Below are 16,550 nucleotides of genomic sequence, written 5' to 3'. Positions count from 1 at the left end.
TTGTTCTTTTAATATGCAGCAATATAAAAAATATACATATACCATTGCTATACTGTATAAATATACCGAAATAACTATAAAATTAGATACCGTAGATCTACAGTACATTATTACAGTACACTAGTAGATCTACAGTACAATATTTAAAAAAAATAAAAATAAATTTAGTTATATAAATATACTTACGCGTTAGTTACCTTTGGTGTCCTTTTGCGTTCTCTGTTTTTTTCGTGTGCATGATAGCTCACGGTGGTTGCTGGCACAACGATGCCAGAAGTAGCTAACCAGCGTTGGATAGCAGCAATTCGGTGTCCGCTCATGTACATCTCCTTAATTCGCATGCTGAGCTCCTTTGAAATCTTTTTGACAGGCATTGCTGCGAGTAGAAAGAAATACAAACACAAGAATGTATATTCGATGTTTAGTCGATGTGTATTCAATGTGCAGTGAATCCACAAAATGGATGGTGTATTTATACGGTAATGACTCACATTAGAGTACGCCCACTTTTAACACCTGTACCTCGTCGCCATGCATAAAAGGTTACACACTTTGCATAGCCCACCACTCGATGATCTTTATCTGAACTTGCCCTTGTCCAGATACTGCATTGTCCCATCTGCTTCCATGGATCAACCCCCAATTCTACGGACGCAGAAAGTTACCTCTGCCGTGCCTATCACACAGAAAAAGCGAAAGGCGGCAGCCGTTTCCACGCCGAAAGCGACAGGCTAAGGCCAATAAAGAAAACCTTCTGCTGACTCTAAAGGCTAATGGTTTTAATAGACGTCAGCCTTATTATGTCAAGAAGAAATATGGTGATGTACACTCCACGCAAAACAAATGGCAGCCAACCCATCGAACCCGCAGACCACTTCCTCACATACGCTTCGACGACTCTGCCGACGCTCTCCCGGAAATCTTCAGCCCGTCTTCTCCACTACTTGTCCTCGACGCTGCTGCCGCCCTCCCGGAAACCCACAGGCCATCTTCGCCAGTTCTATTCGATGCCGCTGCTGCCTCTGAAATCCAAGTGTCACTTTCTCCTTTGCGCTTAGACGACTCTGCCGCTTCTCGCCCGGAAATCCAGAGGTCACTTTCTCCATCCCTCTTCGACGACGCTGCCGCTTCTCCTCTCCCGGATATCCACAGGTCACCTCCTCCACCCTTCTTCAACGACGCTGCCGCTTCTCTCCATGGAACCCCCATCTCATCCTCCATAGCACCCATCCATCCAGATGTCCACAGCACGCCATGCACAAGAAGCAGCTTGTTAGACCGGATGCTGAATGGGATAAGTGTGGATATCCCCGGGAACTCTATTGTGCTTCCAAAGATAGATCTGCTTCTGGAGACCATGCTAAATATGGAGCAACGGATGCTAAATATGGAGCAACGGATGCTAAATATGGATCAACGGATGGATCGACGGATGGAGAAGATAGAGGCTGACATAGCGGGGATACATAATTTGCTCGGTGTTCATGCCCCTGTTTCCCTGATGCCGGAGCAGGAGGGTGGCATGGATGTGATGAATGGGAGCATCGACCACCTTCCATCACCAAGTGCACCCCCTCCACCAGAAGATTTTGTGTACATGTATGCCATTGAGGATGCGGATAACATGACAACCCCGTCAAGACCATGCCAGGAGACAACACGGCGACCAAGACAGGAGGAAAGCTTCCTCCCAGACACCCTACCCTCGCCCGCCGCCACAAGCACACCCGCTCACAGAAGAACACCCGCTCCCAGAACCCAACCTACATACGGTTGCATCGATACGGTGCCCGACATCATCCTGCGCGAGCTGCCACTGGCACTCAGGGAGAAGTATAGGGTGATGAGTGCTGGTTTACCCCAGAAGTATGCCATGTTAATTTTTAAGCACAACGTGCCCTACTTGGTGTACTGCGGGTGGGTCTACAATGTGAACTACGAAGGAAATCGCGAAAAAAGGGCGCTTCCTGAAAATTTAAGAAGGACTATTGTGGAGGAATTGTGGCGCTATTTTTCAATTTCAGATCCTTTAATGAAAATCGTTCGAGACTCCATTAATGGCATTTTGCGCCATACAAGGCATCGGCCCTGGAAGGACAATCTGGTGGGGATCGAATTTGCACGACTGTTCAACTATTTTTTGTAAATGTTTTTGTAAATGTTTTGACTTTCTGTACTTTAATAAAGGAGATGTTGCGTTTTTTTAATTTTATGAATAAATAATTTTTTTAATAACACCATGCTGTTGTGCTGTACATATTTTGACTTTCTGTACTTTAATAAAGGAGATGTTGCGTGTTTTAACTTGTATTAATAAAGAAATGTTGTTACTTACTGTACACACAGGAACTGCACAATTCCAGTACCTGAGTGAAGCAAACAGGCCCGTTTTTTTGGAGTTTAGCTATGTTTTATGATTATGTGTCTTGTGTATTAATGTATTGTAATTAGGGTGCCCATTGAGTGCTATAGTGGCTTATCATGCCCATATTATTATTATATGGGTATGATGTACCACTATACTACTCAATGGGTACAGGGTGGTTATAGTCAGTCCGGGGTGGGTGCTTAGGCTTCACGGATGGGTGAAGGGGGTATTATCCTTAAGGATGGGTGTCTAGATCTTGCGGGTGGGTAGCGGTTGGGTTAACCCCTTTGTTACCTTAGCGGTATTAATCGCTAAGGTAATGAAGGGGTTAAGTCCCCCGCAACCTCCCCCACAAGGCCTAAACACCCACTAAGGGCCAAATTCCCCCTTCACCCATCCTCGCTAGCCACAGTAAGCCTGGCATGGGTATTTAACCCTTTCATTGCCTTAGCGGTTAGCCGCTAAGGTAATGAAGTTGCTGTAAATGCATTTTTCCTGCATCGGATGCATGCCGGGGGGCTGTGGTGCTGGTATTAATGGCTATCAGCTCCGGAGACCCCCGGCATCAATCCGAGGCAGGAAAAGGGCCTGATTTTTTCTAAGTCCCGACACATCGCTGCTCATCGATGCATCTCCCCACCAGTCTACCCAAATTTTGTGGTGTATTGGATTTGGGGAGAAGAATGCCTTTTAGGGCTGTGATAGGCCGCGACAGCCGACTCACGGGTATATAAATCGCGCGAGTATATGATCCTTCTGAAAATGGTCGATAAACGACTGATCGCCGCTCAATTGGCAATTTTCTTTGGATCATAAAAATTTGCGTCGATACAGGCCGTTATCGAGCATTTATCGAGGCTTTCTGAATACGAGTAGCCATTTTGGTCGATAAGTGCTCGATAAGGGTCTTATCAAGGCTTTCTGAATGAGACAAAAAGAAAAGAGTGACAAAAAGAAAAGAGGTTGGGGCGCTCCCTATTTGTATAGGCTTGTGATGTTGCCTGTGTGGTAGTGTGTAACCAAAGAAAGGGTAGTGTATACTTGCCCTTGTTGTTTTCTGCAGCTGGACCAGTAGAGAAGATAAATCCCGGAATCTTCTTGTAGTTGCAGTGGAGGTGGAGGGTTGGTCAGCGCACGGGATTTTGCTCAAACGTAGAGATAAGAGGATAGGAAGATATGGAACACGGTATTAGTGTTTTAGTAATCGAACGGTACAATACAGCCAAAAAAACTTTGGAATTAAAAATGTATGAAAAATATATTTTTAAAATAGCTTAAAACTCTTTGGAATTAAAGAACCTTGGTAATTAAAAGTAAATATATGAAAAAATATATTCTAAAATAGCTTAAAAATCCTTAAATAAAATCCTTAAATAAAATTTAAATGGAATTGTGTGTTTTTTTTGTGAACAGAAGCAGAATACGTGCTATATGTGGATGACTAACAGGGTGTGTTTATATAGCCTGTTGTTGGTCTGAGGTAAAAAGGGGATAATGGGGCTGGTTAGCAGAGTTTAATGCGCAGTCTTTCCTTCACGGAATGCTGCTAAAAACAATAGCTTTCTCACCCTCCTGGTGGAGGCAGTACGTGAGTTGCTTCTCTCCCAGGGGCCCAAATAGGAAGAAAAGGGCCGAACTCGTGAGTGAGCAAAATAGAATTTATTAGGTACAGAAAACAAAGTCAAAATAACACTCACGGTACAGCTTTAAAACAGCCCAGCATCAGCCTGATCATCCGGTGATATTCCTCTCACCAGTACAGCTCCCGTGGTCGCGTCCGACGGCGGGACCGGAAGAGGAGGTCTTACCGGATGTCAGCAGGCTGGCTGGGTCCTTCAATCAATGGGCTCTGGCAGGGAACAACTAGTTTCGCAATAATGCTTCGTCAGGTTCCTGCCAGATGCCCTGTGTCTTCCCTCTTTATAGGCAAATACCTAATTGATGATTGGATTGGTCATCAATTGGTATTGGTACAATTAAATAATAAAATGTAAAAACGACCTTTATTGAGTGTTGGGTGTTGGACTAATGCCCAATAATATGAAAGACCAATAATGCTAAACTCTAAATACATACATAAATATGTTACAAGTAGTAACAATGTTATATACAGTAGATAATCATGCACACATGATCTCTATCAGTTCTATGAGACCTTCCCTCGCTCGAGGTGTAGGCAATTAGTAATTTGTGCAATCTACAGACATCTTTAAACAAATCTCTTAAAATTGGTAGCAGGTGCAGCACAATAACTTGTGAAGTAAACCTCTAAGTAATTCCTTGAGCAAATTAATTTCATACCTAAAGTGGCCCTTGCACTTAGAACTTCTGTGATGTGTGACATTTAAACTAAATGCAAAAAAGCTTAAGTAAGGCCTAATATGATCGTGGGGTCAAATCCCCAATGAATCATATTGAAAATATATCCAAGTTCCATACATCTTTAAATTACTGATCATTATGTTTGAATTACTGAACTATCACATTTGTAGGAATAATTCTTTTCCAATTCTATTCCAGTCACCATTGACATTCTCCAAACTAAAGGGGGAGTCACGACACACACAGGGATACTTTTTAACATATATCACCTAAACCTGGGTAATACACCATATATATATATATTTTTCAGGACAAATAGTCTAAACATATAAGCGATACCATATGGTAGCCCCAACTACACATATATTCATCTATACAATATTTTTATTTACAATACATTTTTATATTCTTATTTTATTATTTTATATTTTTTATATATCACTCAAAATCCATCCATCTGAGCATAAGCTTTTTTGCATTTAGTTTAAATGTCACACATCACAGAAGTTCTAAGTGCAAGGGCCACTTTAGGTATGAAATTAATTTGCTGAAGGAATTACTTAGAGGTTTACTTCACAAGTTATTGTGCTGCACCTGCTACCAATTTTAAGAGATTTGTTTAAAGATGTCTGTAGATTGCACAAATTACTAATTGCCTACACCTCGAGCGAGGGAAGGTCTCATAGAACTGATAGAGATCATGTGTGCATGATTATCTACTGTGTATAACATTGTCACTACTTGTAACATATTTATGTATGTATTTAGAGCTTAGCATTATTGGTCTTTCATATTATTGGGCATTAGTCCAACACCCAACACTCAATAAAGGTCGTTTTTACATTTTATTATTTAATTGTACCAATACCAATTGATGACCAATCCAATCATCAATTAGGTATTTGCCTATAAAGAGGGAAGACACAGGGCATCTGGCAGGAACCTGACGAAGCATTATTGCGAAACTAGTTGTTCCCTGCCAGAGCCCATTGATTGAAGGACCCAGCCAGCCTGCTGACATCCGGTAAGACCTCCTCTTCCGGTCCCGCCGTCGGACGCGACCACGGGAGCTGTACTGGTGAGAGGAATATCACCGGATGATCAGGCTGATGCTGGGCTGTTTTAAAGCTGTACCGTGAGTGTTATTTTGACTTTGTTTTCTGTACCTAATAAATTCTATTTTGCTCACTCACGAGTTCGGCCCTTTTCTTCCTATTTGGGCCCCTGGGAGAGAAGCAACTCACGTACTGCCTCCACCAGGAGGGTGAGAAAGCTATTGTTTTTAGCAGCATTCCGTGAAGGAAAGACTGCGCATTAAACTCTGCTAACCAGCCCCATTATCCCCTTTTTACCTCAGACCAACAACAGGCTATATAAACACACCCTGTTAGTCATCCACATATAGCACGTATTCTGCTTCTGTTCACAAAAAAAACACACAATTCCATTTAAATTTTATTTAAGGATTTTATTTAAGGATTTTTAAGCTATTTTAGAATATATTTTTTCATATATTTACTTTTAATTACCAAGGTTCTTTAATTCCAAAGAGTTTTAAGCTATTTAAAAAAAATATTTTTCATACATTTTTAATTCCAAAGTTCTTTTGGCTGTATTGTACCGTTCGATTACTAAAACACTAATACCGTGTTCCATATCTTCCTATCCTCTTATCTCTACGTTTGAGCAAAATCCCGTGCGCTGACCAACCCTCCACCTCCACTTTCTGAATGAGGTCCTAAATGGGGATAAATTGGGGGAATCCTTGATGGAGAAGGATTTAGGAGTGCTTGTAGACAGCAGGCTTAGCAATAGTGCCCAAAGTCATGCAGTAGCTGCAAAGGCAAACAATATCTTACAGTATCTTGCATCAAACGGGCAATGGATGGAAGGGGTGTAAACATAATTATGCCCCTTTACAAAGCATTAGTAAGACCACACCTTGAATATGGAGTACAATTTTGGACACCAATCCTAAGAAAAGACATTATGGAACTAGAGAGAGTACAGAGAAGACCCACCAAATTAATAAAGAGGATGGACAATTTAACTTATGAGGAGAGACTAGCTAAATTAGATTTATTTACATTAGAAAAGAGGCGTCTAAGAGGGAATATGATAACTATATACAAATATATTCGGGGACAATACAAGGAGTTTTCAAAAGAACTATTCATCCCAAGGGCAGTACAAAGGACTCGGAGACATCCCTTAAGGTTGGAGGAAAGGAGATTTCACTAGCAACAAAGGAAAGGGTTATTTACAGTAAGGGCAATTAAAATGTGGAACTCATTACCCATGGAGATTGTGATGGCAGATACAATAGAATTGTTAAAAAAAAGGTTGGACATATTTTTAGAAAGGAAAGGTATACAGGGATATACCAAATAAGTATACATGGGAAGGATGTTGATCCAGGGAATTCATCTGATTGCCAATTCTTGGAGTCAGGAAGGAATTTCTTTTCCCCCTTATGAGATATCATCAACCGAGCAGCATGCACAGGCCCACTCTGCAGCAGCTCTCTCCTTTCTGGCTTGTGTCCTGCCCTGAAGTGCCTGACTGCTGTGACGGGGGGGGGGAGGATTAATCAGGCCTTAAATAAAGGTTATACCCGGCTGATTAATCCTGTCCCGCAGTGAGTAGGAAGGGGTTAAACGGATTTGCTATGCATTACTGTGTTTACCCTGTCCCAGATATTTTTGTCCCCATTTGCAAGCCATTCCCTGCTTGCTATGTTAAAAATCAAAATGCATTGCTTGCCATACCCTTTAACCGACACATGATGGCGTAGGAGAGCCCAACACTAGCCCTGATTGGAAAAGCGTGGCAAACGTTTACAGGGCTGTCTATGAGATAGATATCCATTACTTGCGGTCTAGAAGCCGGCATTTCAATTACAAATGCTAACTCTAGAACGAAAGCATCCAGAAACCTTATTTTTGAGGTGCAAGTACAGTAAAACACCACATGCACATACATATAAAAATTACAGTTATAACACAAATGGAACATGTTGTTTTAATAAAGTGTGTAAAAGCTGCAGATTTTAAATGTAAGGCAGGATGTATTCTGTAAGTCTGAGGAGGAATTCATCAGACATCCAGCTGTGATATGGGTGAATGAGCTGTTTTTTTTTGCATGGTTGAGCTTCAAAGGGGTCTCGCTGATTTAGCACCCCTCTAACGGAGTGTCAGGGATGAAAAGACCCAGAGACCCATAATTTATACACGGCCGGCATTCTGAGGTATAACAGATGCCAGGCTATTGACACCTCTGGGTCAAAAATCAGACTCAGTGGCTCCAAGGTATGGGTGTATCCCAGGTATGCTAAGTGGCATGGGTGTCAACCTGACCCCTGTGCTAATCACACCGGACAGCCTTTTTGCCCGGTCTTATGAACTGTGGGCAACCTGGCTATTGGTGGGTTAAACAGTTCCCACAAGGAGATTGGATCCACATGTTAAAGATAGCTTTGGCCAGTCTATAACCGTGGCTCCCGAGGTATCCCAGTGTGATTCCTGAAGTTTGATCCATGATGTAAAGACACAAGACTTTGTACCAGCACAGCGGCAACCGGTCCCGGAGAGAACAACGTAACCAAGGATTTGCCCCAAACTTCGGAATTCGTTAGCCCTGGTGACTCTGGAATGAATTCTAACAAATTTTAACAAAATTCCGTGAGGTGGCTGAGATATTAGATCGGCAACTTGCGATCTGGCCACGGGACCTTTAAACCAAGACTGCATTTCTTGCACTTGCAAGCAAAGGACAATTTATTTCGTTCCAAGGACAATTTATTTTGTTCCTTTATCCCAGTAAGTGTTGTTTTAAGTGTATTCTGCAGATGTCGTGTGTTTGTCTATCAAGGAAATAAATCGCAATTTATTTTGCAACTTGTTCTGTTCAATCGAGTACCCAGTAATATAAATGTGTTGGTAAAAGTTTTTGTCCATCGTGACAGGCTTTTAAATAACTGGTGACAGTGTGTGGGGTACTGATTTAACCTATATTGCAGTTTCCTGCGGGCCTCTGTAATATACTGTAGTGAGGACCACATAGCTTGGGAGCTCCTCAGACAAGTAGCAACTGACACACACTTCTAAAGAGCACGAGAGACTTCACTGTTCCTTTCACCTATACCCCAAAGGCACCATGAGTGATCGCTCAGGAAGGTTCAGGTCATAGACCAGAGAGAAAGTCGTGGAGAGATGTGCGGGGTATGGCTTACTGACAGATGGGCGGTCGAAGGCACAACTGGAGGAGGATTTGGAGCCTCATGAGGACCACAGGGTCCTACCAGAGGGGCAAGTCCCCGTAGCTGCTGTGCGGCGGCTGCTATTCTGCCCGGAGTAAAGAGGTCCCTCCAGCTCCGGGGCTGCAAGGACATGAGGAGAGTGCTAGTAACTCCCCGGTCGTTGGGTGGCTAGGTGCCAGGGGTTGCGGACGAAGTAGCAGCTGCGGCTGCTGAGCATACTGTCCCTGGGCTCACTGCACTTCTGGCTACATGGGGAACGGGGGTTAGCACTGCGGAGCGGGTACAGCTCCTGACAGCAGTGCTCAGTAGAACCCACAACTCCTACCTTGAAAACGGGGAACAAGGTCTTTCCCGGGCGGATCATCACAGCTTCCGCAAGTTCGTGGATGGCACAGATGGCCTTGATGCATTCCTGAATGTCTTCGAGATGCAGTGTTCCCGGTTCCGTATTCCAAGAAGGGACTAGGTGGTCAGACTGCGACCACTGTTATCTGGGAAAGCCAAACGAACTGTGATGGGTATTCCATGCGTGGATGCTGATGACTACGGTCATGTGAAAACAAGCTGCTAACCCAGTATGCCCTGACCCCAGAATCTTACAGGGGCAAGTTCCGGACGGGGGGAGTACTCCCCGGAGAGTCATACAGCACCTATGCCGGTAGGATGGATTTGCTCAGGACTCAGTGGGTGGAGGGGAAGGGAGTTACAAAATTAAATGCCCTGCTGGACTTATTCATCCAAGAGCAGCTGATGCTGAAGCTTCCCACGGACATGAGGGCATGGGTCTATGATCATAAACTTCCAACTTATGAGGATGCAGCGAAAATGGCAGATGAGTATGTGGCCAGTCGAGTTGCAATGAAGGACCCGGTAGCACCCAAAGGAGTGGGCCACGCAGCCCAAGGCGCTAAGACTACCCCTCAGTGGACACACCAGCCTGCGGCAGCAAACAGCGCACCCAAGGCTGCAGAGTTCAAGCATGAGAGGCGGTGTTATTCCTGCAATAAGGTTGGACATCTCAGGCCAGATTGTCCAGGCTGGTCCAAGAGACCCCATCAGGGCAACGCTCACCAGCTGCGAGGCCAGTCGCCCATGTGCAACTGGCACACATAGAAGAGCTAAGTACAGCCGTGGAACCAGCCCACAGAGGGATGCTCAGCTGAGAGACTGCACGTGCCACCTCGGGACCAGTAGCAGAGAGTGGAAGACATCAGGTTGCTCTGGTCGGGATGCAGCCCAACGATGTCCAGCAGAAGAATCTGCGAAGGTGACCATCGGGATCGCCAGGCAGACGGCTTGTTAGACTCCAGTGCCACAGTGACTCTGGTTTGCCCTGATATGGTGCAGGCAGAGGATTTGCTCCCGGGCATGGGATGCAAGTGACCATGCCAGACGGAGAACCGCGGTCACTCCAGGTTGCCCGGGTCTTTTTGGACTGGGTGCCGGATGTTTCATGAGGGAGGTGGGGGTTTTGCCTGGGTTGGATGCCAAGGTCTTGCTGGGTAACGACCTAGGGCACGTTACCTGTGTTTTCACCACTGAGCTTGCGCCTGTTGCAGCGATTACCAGAAGCCAGTCAGCAAGGATCGCAGCAGAACCAACCCCTGTCCCCATGCCTTTGGGGCCCACGGTCCCAGCAGTCTCTGCGGTGACAAGACAGGTAAGCCAGACTCAGTCGCTTTCTAACACAGACTTAGTGTTCCCTGTACCTGTTCCCTCTCCCCCTGACTCAGATGTGACCGGGGGGTGGCCAGAGTTAAGTGCCCAGTTTAGGGATGCAGTGCGATCTGATCCCAGCTTGGAGGACATGAGACTGCGGGCATCCGAGTCTAAGCAAAGCAAGGGGTCTGATTACTTCTTGTGGCACCGCGAGCTCCTGTATAGAGAGCAAGGGACCACCGGGTTAGATGAGGTATGGACGGGGAAGAGACAGCAAGTAGTACCCCAGGAGTATAGGCAGCAGTTGTTGCGGGTAGCCCTCTCCATTCCGCTAGCGGGGCATCAGGGGGTTGCTAGGACGCGAGCCCAGCTGTTGCAGTGATATGACTGGCTGGGGGCATTCAGCGAGGCAGCAGAGTTCTGCCAATCCTGTGAAGCCATCCAGCGAGTAGTTAAGACAGGTGACCATAAGAAGGCACCCCTGAACCCGTTACCGGTAATAGGGGAACCCTTTCAGAGGGTAGCTATGAACCTTGTGGGACCTCTCATGGTACCCAACTGGTCAGGGAAGCATTACATCCTCACAGTGGTGGATTTTGCCACCCGGTACCCTGAGGTGGTAGCGCTTGCCACTATTGATGCTAGGGTAGTAGCTAAAGCTCTGTTAGCCATTTTTTCTATGGTAGGTTTCCCTAGTGAGATCCTAACCGATCAGGGGTCACAATTCATGAGTGAATTGCTCCAGTGTCTCTGGGAGGCGTGCGGGGTGAAGCACCAGCGCACGACCCCTTACCACCCCCAAACCAACGGACTATCTGAGAGGTTCAATGGTACCCTGAAGCAGATGCTGTGAACATTTATAGAAGCAGAGGGAAAAGACTTGGAGATTCACCTGCAGCACTTGCTGTTTGCATACCGAGAGGTACCGCAAGAATCTACAGGCTTCTCTCCCTTTGAGCTGAGTCCCTATATGGTCCCTGGGTACGGGAACCTCCGGACCTATTCAATGAGGGATGGGAAGAGGAGACTACTACTACTGATGCTTCTGTGCTTCAGTATGTGATAAATCTCAGAGACCGGTTAGAGATGCTCATGGGGTTGGCACAGGACAACCTCAGGGCTACTCAGACCTAGCACAAGTCTTGGTATGATCAGAATGCTCGTAGCAGAGAGTTCATCCCAGGACAGCAGGTACTTGTTCTCAAGCCCATTTGGGAGAACAAATAAATGGCTACCTGGTCGGGACCGTATCCAGTAGTACGAAAGATGAATGAGTGCAACTATGTTGTACAGGTAGATGCTGAGACAGGAAGGAATAAGACTTATCACATCAACATGCTGAAGGAGTACATAGCACCGAGTGTGGCGTCAGTGCTGGCCATTTGCAGCCTAGCGATGGGGGATCCAGCGAGCAATGCTCTGTCTGATCTCCTGGGGGAGGCTAGGCAGGGAGGTACGGTAGAGCAGGTTGAGATAGGGTCTCAGCTGAGTGTCAGGCAGAGAGCAGAAGCCAGGGCTATGCTAGAGAAGTATAGGGCTCTGTTCTCCTACAAGCCAGGGAAGACACACATTGCATATCACCTAGTGCTGACAGGAGATCTGAGACCTCTGCATAAGCACGCTTATAGAGTGTCAGCAGAGGTAAAGGGCAGTATAGAGAGGGAGGTAGAGGAGATGCTGGCCTTAGGGGTAATTGTACCGTTCCAGAGCCCTTGGGCTTGTCCGGTAGTCCTGGTGCCTAAGAAGGACGGAACCACCCAGTTCTGTGTGACTACCGGCAGCTCAATGCGGGCACAGTGTCAGGTGCCTACCCCATGCCCCGCATGGATGAGTTGTTAGATGAACTCGCGGGGGCAAGGTATCTTACGACAATGGTCTCAGTAAAGGTTACTGGCAGATCCCTTTGACCCAGAAGGCTAGGGAGAAGTCGGCATTTAGTAACCCAAGTTGCCTCTATGAATTCTTAGTGATGCCATTTGGGATGAAAAATGCACCGGCTACCTTTCAACGCCTGGTCAATCGCTTGCTGGAGGGTATGCAAGGGTTTGCAAGGGCTTATCTGGACGACATTGCTGTCTTTAGTAATTCGTTTGACTCACATTTAGTGCATGTAGCTGCGGTGCTAGCCAGGATTAGGGAAACGGGACTCACGTTGAAACCCACCAAGTGCTTAGTAGGGATGGCAGAGGTATTGTACCTAGGGCACAGGGTGGGTGGCGGGCATCTTAAGCTAGAACAAGCTAAGGTGGAAGCTATAGTGAAGTGGCCCATTCCCAAAACCAAGAAGCAAGTCATGGCTTTCTTAGGCACTGCAAGCTACTACAGAACATTTGTCCCTCAGTATAGCGCCATTGCCAAAACCCTGACTGACTTGCCACAGAAGCAACAGTCTGTGCTGGTAGTCTGGTCTCCTGCCTGTGAGGTCTCGTTTCAGGCATTAAAGACTGCACTAGCCAGCGCTCCTATACTTGCTGCTCCAGACTATGCAAAAAAGTTCCTGGTGCAGACTGATGCCTCAGACTTTGGCATTGGTGCTGTACTCAGCCAAGTGGGGGAGGAGGGCGATGAGCACCGGGTAGTATATCTAAGAAGACTGCACTAGCCAGTGCTCCAATTTTGGCTGCCCCAGACATGCAAAAAAGTTCTTGGTGCAGACTGATGCCTCGGACTATGGCATTGGGGCTGTACTCAGCCAAGTTGGGGAGGAGGGCAGTGAACACCCAGTGGTGTATCTGAGCCGCAGGCTGCCCAGAGAGGTGGCATATGCCACCATTGAGAAGGAGTGTCTGGTCATAGGGTGGGCTCTAAAGAAGTTACAGCCCTATTTGTATGGCAGACATTTCACTGTAATAACTGATCACAATCCTTTGAGTTGGTTACAGAGGGTGTCGGGGGAAAATGCTAAACTTTTTGTGCTGGAGTCTTGCCTTACAGGAGTTTGACTTTACCATCCAGCACAAGAAGGGAAGTGGGCATGGGAATGCTGATGGCCTTTCCCGCCAGGACAGCCCTCAGGACTTACTAACTTCAAGAGCTGGCAGGTCAGACCAGCCACTGGACGGGGTGGTTAGAGCAGTCCCTGCGTCTTGAGTGGAGGAGGTGTGACGGGGGGAGGATTAATCAGGCCTTCAATAAGGTTATACCAGGCTGATTAATCCTGACCCACAGTGGGAAGGAAGTGGTTTAACTGATTTGCTATGCATTACTGTGTTTGCCCTGTCCCAGATGTTTTTGTCCCCCATTTGCAAGCCATTCCCTGCTTGCTATGTTAAAAGTCAAAATGCATTGCTTGCCATACCCTTTAACCGACACATGATGGCGTAGGAGAGCCCAACACTAGCCCTGATTGGAAAAGCACGGCAAAAGTTTACAGGGCTGTCTATGAGATAGATATCCATTAATTGCGGTCTAGAAGCCGGCATTTCAATTAGAAATGCTAACTCTAGAACGAAAGCACCCAGAAACCTGATTTTTGAGGTGCAAGTACAGTAAAACACCACATGCACATACATACAGTGGCGGCCACCTTTAGCCTCGTGCGGCCGTAGCGGCGCAATTCTGATAACCGTGGGCAGATGTAGTATGTTTTTTTTTTGTCCGGTATATTGCGGTATTTTAGCTCTTGTAATGTATTAGCATTTTATCATCGCTGTATGCAATACTGCAATACCGTCTAAAAACTCAGGGGGGCGTTCGCGAGGTGTTGTCTTCAAAGTCTAATACTTTAGCAGTTCAACCTACGTCAGTACACAGCCTGCGTGCGTGTGCGCGCGCAGTAATTGTAAATTTGCATATTTATACATGCATTTGCAGTGCTGTATGGCTCATTTGAAAATTGTTTAAACGCATAGGCGTGTGCTGTTACAGTATCACATTTCAGCATATACAGCGCTCTCCCCTCGCTCGCCCCCGCACACACAGGCTAATTTACTGCACTGCAGTATTTCAACTTCTTATCTTATCCACAGTGCAGTACACCTCTCCCACACAATTCCTTTGAATGTGTGTCACTTTGGTTTCAATCATATTCCTGCTTGATAGCTGATGATTACTGCGCATGCGCCTGTAAATTCACCACTGCTTGCTTGTGAAGTTCAAGAGTGAGTGACCAAAAAAAAATATATATATTTTTTTCTCCTCATTTTTTATTTTTATTTTCTCCACAAACCTGCCTAGACCAACTTGATATTACAATATTCTATCTGTGCTGTGGCTTTTGACTGCAACCCTGTGCGTTTGACTGCACATAGTTGATTTGTGTGCTTTTTATGTACTGTATTTGGGGGTGTAAGGATCAAATTATTATGATGACCTGCCTTTTGAAATTATGTCATTTTTTTGAACTGCAGTACAGCTAACCCTTCATGCAGCTGTACCCTGTACCCTTCTCCTCCACGCACACACACAAGGCTCGTCAAGGATTTGAGACCTTATCGACAGAAACCTCTACAGAGTCATTCAGTTTCTGAAGCTTGCCATTGTGTTTTTAATCCGTCCCTAGCCGAGCATCACCTCTCTGCTGCGCCTGCGTGTAATCCTCTTTGGGATGGGAGCTAGTTGATGATTACTGCGCATGACTCACCCATCCCCCGCCAACCCTTTGAGGCTTTGTTTACAATAACGCTTTTGAAAATCCCTTCTCGCATTTGATATGTAAATCTTATTTGCACAGCACTGTGAGAATTGAGAGTTAAAATAACCATTATCTGATTCATGTTGTTGATGCAGTAAATTACCATTTTTTGTCATTCTTTCTTTTTCTTTGGTGTAGGTGTGGGGAAGGGGGTTGTTGTCAATGATTATGATTATCATGAATGTAAATAAATATATATTTTTTTTAATCAGGAACAAAAAAAACAATATAAAAATAATCATGAATAATACAAAATGCAGTCTTTATTAAGTTCATCTGTCAGATGGAAATTGAGGGCTGGTGGATAATCATGAATAATGCACATTGATAATAATATTAATTATTAATATATAATAATATATTACAAACAAAAAATAGACTGCGCTCCTCAGGTGTAAACTCACTGATTACCAATCATTTATTTTTATTAAATTGTATTTTTTCATGCTGCACTAGGATTGGGCGCTTTCTTTTCTTGTTGTTCTCATATAATAATATATATATAGTAATATAATTTTTTCCGTCTTTATCTTCTTCCTCATTCTGTGTACAGTACAGTAGTTCATTGAGAGAGGAGAGGTTTTGTGTACATCATGACTGCAGTTTAGATACTGTACACTTAACTGTACAAACAGTTCACAGACTTTACACGATACCTCCCCTCTCTCCCAGGCCATCCTTTTTTTCTGAGTATACAAGAAAACAAAAAATTAGTGCAGTTATGTGCATACTGTATTATGGCATTGTGTTCTGTGTAGTACTGTCAAACTAGTCTATACTGGAACTACTGTATACTCTGACTACTGTTACTGTAAATACTTTGTAACCTGATGGCTGGTGCTGCTCTCTCAGGAAAGAAAAAAAATGAGCAGTTACTGTAGGTGCATAATGTATTATGGCATTGTGTACTGAATAGCTACTCCATATTGAACTACGGTATGCAGTTAGTACTGTCAAACTAGTCTATACTGGAACTACTGTATACTCTGACTATTAGGAAAGAAAAAATCTGTGCCATACTTACCTGTATCATACTGTACTTACAATACTACAGTACAGTACTATACCATACTACCTTCCTGATGCTTGCCCATTATGCGCAATCACAATGGGCAACACAGTCACAATATGGTCAATATATTTATTGCATCGTTCCACGGTGAGTACATCATTCCAAAAACTCAATATGCCTTGCGCCAACTCATCCTTTTTGGAGGGTTTCACGACTTTTCGGATATGGTCCTTCAGCTGATGCCAGACCATTTCGATAGGATTGAAGTCTGGCGATCTGTCATTGAGGGGGAAAAAAA

General features: G+C 45.0%; 1 protein-coding gene across 1 annotated transcript in view; it reads right to left on the bottom strand.

Annotated features, from left to right (window-relative positions):
* CORO2A (coronin 2A) overlaps positions 1-16,550 on the bottom strand; it is a 425,741-nt gene that overhangs the window by 273,365 nt on the left and 135,826 nt on the right. The gene's annotated exons all lie outside the window — the stretch shown is intronic.

Source organism: Ascaphus truei, chromosome 1 (genome assembly GCF_040206685.1).
Source record: "Ascaphus truei isolate aAscTru1 chromosome 1, aAscTru1.hap1, whole genome shotgun sequence".
Lineage (NCBI taxonomy): Eukaryota > Metazoa > Chordata > Amphibia > Anura > Ascaphidae > Ascaphus > Ascaphus truei.
Note: the sequence above shows the minus strand (reverse complement) of the source record. Positions and strands in the feature narration are given on the sequence as shown.